Genomic DNA, 5514 nt, shown 5'->3' on the forward strand with positions numbered 1-5514 from the left:
CTTCAACATGTGTAATCTCCTTTCATCCTGACGACAAACCAGTAATGTGTGATAACCTGTTTACAGCTGATGAAACAGGATTTTAGGTTTATCAAGTGCCTTGTCCAAGGAAATACAGATGACAGGAAGACCCGCCAGGATATTTATGGTTTTTAGAGGAAGTATTTGTCTCTGAATGTCTTTTGCTTTCTTAGGAATCATTAATTTATTAACTGTTTATTTGCCATTTTACTTATAGTCGTCTGGTGAGGAAAGTGGATACCGCGTAAAGATGTGTGTTGAATTGGAAAGCTCTAGAGCTGAGAGTCTGACGTCTGACAGGGGCCACATCGGTATGGTTCCTGAGAGCTGCATCATGATTTGAACCTGTAATCCTAAGCCAAATAGGAATTGAATTTTGGAATATGCACGTATAGAATCTGCCACTTCCCAAAGTCCATTTTTCCCTTCTGTGGGTTTCCTGCTTCTTAGCAGGGACATGGCAACATACAGCTTTCCTCAGATTTTCCTGCATCTTGATGTGGCCCTGTGACTGCGTTCTGGCCGGTGGATGTGCTTGCAGGAAGTAGTCTTAAAAGGAGGGACATTGGGGGTTAAAAAGCGTCCGACTCCTGATTTCGGCTCACATCACGATCTCAGGGTCCTGAGATAGAGCCCTGCCTGGGGCTCTGCGCTCAGTGGGGCGTTTGCTTGAGTTTCTCTCTCCTCTGCCTCTTCCCACTCTCTCTTTCTCAAATAAATAAATAAATAAATAAATAAATCTTTAAAAAACATAATAAAGAGGCGTCTACCCATCCCATCCTTTGTCCTTCCTGCTAGCTGAAATATAGGCGTAATAAATGGAGCCTGAGCAGCCATCTAGGGCTGTGGGATGGAAACCTGTTTATGAATAGTAGAAGTAAGGTAGAGATTGTCTGTGTTCTCCCTGTAGCAGCCCTGAGCTGCCTGTCCGAATTTCTAGGTGAGAAACAAATTTCTCTCTTGTTTAAGTGTTACTGTTTCGGCTTTTCTGTTGCTATAACCTAATGGAATTCTTATCAGTACAGTACATTTTTAGCAGCCCCCACAGTTGTTTCTGTAGGTACAGCATTTAGGATGTAATAATTCAGGAAACACGTATTTGTCCTTTTCTCTGTGTGGTATTTAAGCTACTGTTTTTGGTGCTGATGAGTTTAGCGGTTCCGGATGCCGTTGCTGCATAAAAATTTAGTGGTGTAACAGTCTTTGTTAACACTCACACATGCTGTGGAACAGGAATTTGGGAGTGGCCTGGTGGGACAGCTTTTCTCTGCTATACGGTATCTGGGGTTCGGCTGTAGCCCCGTCTTTACTCATTGGGCAGGAAACTCTGGGGGTGTCTTCAGCCCCAGGTCTGGAGGGTGATGTTGGCAGGCAGCTAGGACCTCTGCTAGGTTGTTGTTGTTGGAACACTACTTCTTTTTTTTTTTTTTTTAAGATTTTATTTATTTATTTGACAGAAAGTGAGAGGGATCACAAGTAGGCAGAGCGGCAGGGAGAGGGAGAAGCAGGCCCCCTGCGGAACAGACAGCCCAGTCTGGGGCTCTATCCCAGGACCCTGGGATCATGACCTGAGGCAAAGGCGGATGCTTAACTGACTGAGCCGCCCAGGCGCCCCTAGGAACACCTTACATTTGTGCTGTCTTTCTGTAGTCTCTGTGTCAGCTTTTTTGGGCCTCTTCACAACCTGGCAGCTGGATTCTCAGAGTGCGCTTTCCTAGAGAGCAGGAGAAGCACATGGTGTTTGTATGACTCGTCTGAGAATCCACTTAACATCACCTCGGCTCTTCTCTGGTGGCTGACACGGTTGCCAAGGTCCCTCTGAGTTCAAGGGAAGGGTACATGGTGGACCCAAGCTTGATGTCAGGACTACATTATAAACAGGGTCACATGGGCTGGGAGAGACTGTGAGCCTTCTTTGGGAAGTACAGTCTGCCACGTCTGCTTTAATCATTCATCAAGACTGAAAGGTTATGTGGGGGGGACCGAGGAGGGCAGTGAACATTATTTTCTCTTTTCTCTTCCCTGGGTCCGCCTTGAGCACAGGTGAACTGGCTGCATGGTGCCATTAGAATGAAAGCAACGTTGCATTTTACAGCACCCGGGGTATGTGTTCTTGGACCACACCTCTGAAATACATAGGCGTGTGTGTGTGTGTGTATGTAGGGCTGATAGCATGTTCCACCATAGCGTAGGTACTCTGATCCTTTTGAATTTGTATAACTTTAGAGCTCATCAAGATTCTTCTGTATGTATCATCACTTTTTTTCTTTTTAATTACAATTTTTTATTTAAATTCTAGCTAACATATATGGTAAAATTGGTTTCAGGTGTAGAATTGGGTGGTTCATCACTTACATACAACACCCAGCGCTCATCACAAGTGCCCTCCTTAATGCCCATCACCCATTTAACCCGTATCCCGACCACCCCCTTCCATCAGCCCTGTCTGTTCTCTGTCTTTAAGAGTCTCTTACTGTTTGCTTCCATCTCTCTCTCTTTTTCTCCTTCCCCTGGGTTCATCTGTTTTGTTTCTTAAGTTCCACATATGAGTGAAATCATGCGGTTTTTGTCTTTCTCTGACTTATTTCACTTAGCATAATACACTCTGGCTTGCAAGTAGCAAGATTTCATTCTTCTCTATGGCTGAGGGACATCATGGCATTTATACACCACATCTTCTTTATCCATTCATCAACTGATGGACAATTGGGCTCTTTCCATAGTTTGGCTATTGCTGGTAAAGCTGCTATGAACATCGGGATGTGTGTGCTCCTTTAAATCAGTATTTTTGTGTCCTTTGGGTCCCTGGGGTCCTTTGCACCTAGTGGGTTGTAGAGTAGTTTTGTTTTTAAGTTTTTGAGGAACTTCTACGCTGTTTTCCGGTGTGGCTGCGCCCGTTTGCGTTCTAACAGCAGTGCAGGAAGGTTTCCCTCTCTGCATCCTCGCCAGCATGTGTGATCTAATTTGATTTACCTTTTCGCCTCAAGAGGGAGGAAAGACCATTAATTGCCTCATGTTACAAATGCATAACTAGGACTGAGATAAGTAAAATAAATTTTTAAAAAGGATTTATTTATTTTAGAGAGAGAGGAGAGAGTGCATGTGAGCAGGGGCCAGGGCAGAGTGAGAGGGGGAGAGAAAGAGAAGCAGATTCCTCACCGAGCAAGGAGCCCGACATGGGGCTTATTCCCATGGGGTCTGAGATCCAGGACTTGTGCCGAAATCAGGAATGGGACGCTTAACCAACTGAGCCACCCATGTGCCCTGTGAGATAAGTAAAATAATTTGCCAAAGGTTGAATGTGGTAGAGATAGTAATGCTTACCAAGTATCTCATTTGTTCTACATTTCCCAGCTCTCTTAATTAATTGAGCCTCCATGAGTAGTTATGGCCATGAAATGTGAGTGAAAGTGACCAGTGTCATTTCTGGGTGGAGAAGGGGAAGTCTCTAATCTTTCCTCCCCTTCCATGGCGACCAGTGGTGCTCAAGATGGCAGAACCTCTGCCAGCCTGAGTCCCAGAGTGACTTGTAGAGCAGAGTCCCCCTGCCTACTCCTGTGGGACATACAGTGCCGGTGAGAAAGAAACTTCTGGTGTGTTAAGCCACTTGATTACCTGGTTAATTTGTTTCCACAACATGACTTACTAGCCTGCTTTGACTTACTAGTGGCGCAGCTGACAAGCCACACTGAGAAAACCTTAAGTCCTAACTCCGTCATCTTTCCATTTTCCCGTGCTGTTTCTGTTTGCAAGAAGAGACGTCGGATTCCTTATTCTGTAGTGTGGGTGGGACCAGACAGGTGGAGCTGACCAGGTGAAAACTGCCAACTAGGAGAGTCCACACACCATCCGAGGGACCAGAAGCTTCTCACTTCCAGCCAGTTGTTGCCACTCAGGAGTACGGTCCCTCTGTTGCTGAGTTTTCCCATTTTTTCAAGAGAAATGAAAAGCCCAGATGTTTACATGAAATCTCATCTTTTAACGCTTAAATATTAAATTTATTTATTTTTTTAAAAGATTTATTTATTTTAGAGAGAGAGCTAGACAGCAGGGGGAGGGGCAGAGGGAGAAGGAGAGAATCCTTGAGCAGATTCCCCACTGAGGACAGAGCCAGGTGTGGGCCTTGATCCCAGGACCCCAAGATCATGATCTGAGCCGAAATCGAGGGTTGGGTGCTTAACTGACTTAGCCACCCAGGCGCCCCATATTTAAATTTAAAAATAAGAAAGGGGCACCCGGGTGGCTTGGTTGAGTCCCTCTCTTGATTTTGGCTCAGGTCATGATTTCAGGGTCCTGAGATCCAGCCCCGAGTCAAGCTCTGCTTAAGAGTCTCTCTCCCCATCTCCCTCTGCTGCACCCCCCACCCATTTGCGTGTACTCTCTCTCTCTCTCTCAAAAAAAAAAAAAAGAAAAAAGAAAAAAGAAAAAAACACATGAAGCCAAACAATATCTTTGTAGGTGAAATTCATGGTGCCAATTTTTACCACAGTGCAGTGATTTTCAAACTTAGTCTGTTGCTGGTTTTGAACAGCACATTCTAAAATTGGATGTTAAGTTTACTTTTCAATTACAAATAAAATCAAAGTATTATCTAATTCTTAAGAGAAGCAGGAGGTACTCCTTAAAACCTTCATATTATTCTACATGAGAAAGGAGAAAGCATATGATTTCCTGAAGAAGTTACAGTTTATTGCCAAGAAAAAAAATAATCTCATAGAGCTTTTCACTACAATTAATAAAAAAAAAAAAGAGAGCTCTTGAGTCAGAAAATCAAATATTACAGAGGCTACAAAGGAAAGCAGCTTTTCTTACTGTCAGTTCTGCTCCCAGAAGCAAATGTCTTCACCTGCCTCTGTTTCTATATTTTGGGTTATTTACCTCCATATCTCTAAGTAATATTCTTACAGTGCTTACTGTGTTTCTTGGCTTTTCAGCTTGATACATCAGCCCTTGACTTCCTGCTATGGAAACATGAAGATTTAATGCACACAGCTTCCCCACACATAGTTTAAGCATCGTTTGTTGTCCAGTTGGTTACTGTATTAAAGGCTTAACATAAGCCTCTTTTTTTTTTTTTTTTTTAAATTCCATGAGATATCTGTTGTAACTGTTGATTTCCTCTCTTAATGATTTGTTCAGCCACAAGTCACGGAAAGTCCTACAAATAATAGTGGCTTAGACAAGAAAAGGGTCTGTGTGTTTTTCCACAAAGGAAGTCTGGCAGTGGCCCGGCGGCTAGTGTTGCTGTGGCTACTGCGCAGTTCTTTAGAGAGCTCGTTTTTGTCCCCGTGCTCATGGCCTCAGGGTCACAAGATGACTGTCACAGCTGAAGATGACTCATCTCTTTTTGAGGAAGAAGATTATAGGCTCTAGTTGGATCTGTCCGCTTCTATCGGAAAAGCAAAAGCTTTCTCAGAAGTTACAGGAGGGGCGCCTGGGTGGCTCAGTGGGTTAAAGCCTCTGCCTTCGTCTCAGGTCATGATCTCAGGGTCC

The sequence above is a fragment of the Martes martes genome (assembly GCF_963455335.1).
Source record: "Martes martes genome assembly, chromosome: 16".
NCBI lineage: Eukaryota > Metazoa > Chordata > Mammalia > Carnivora > Mustelidae > Martes > Martes martes.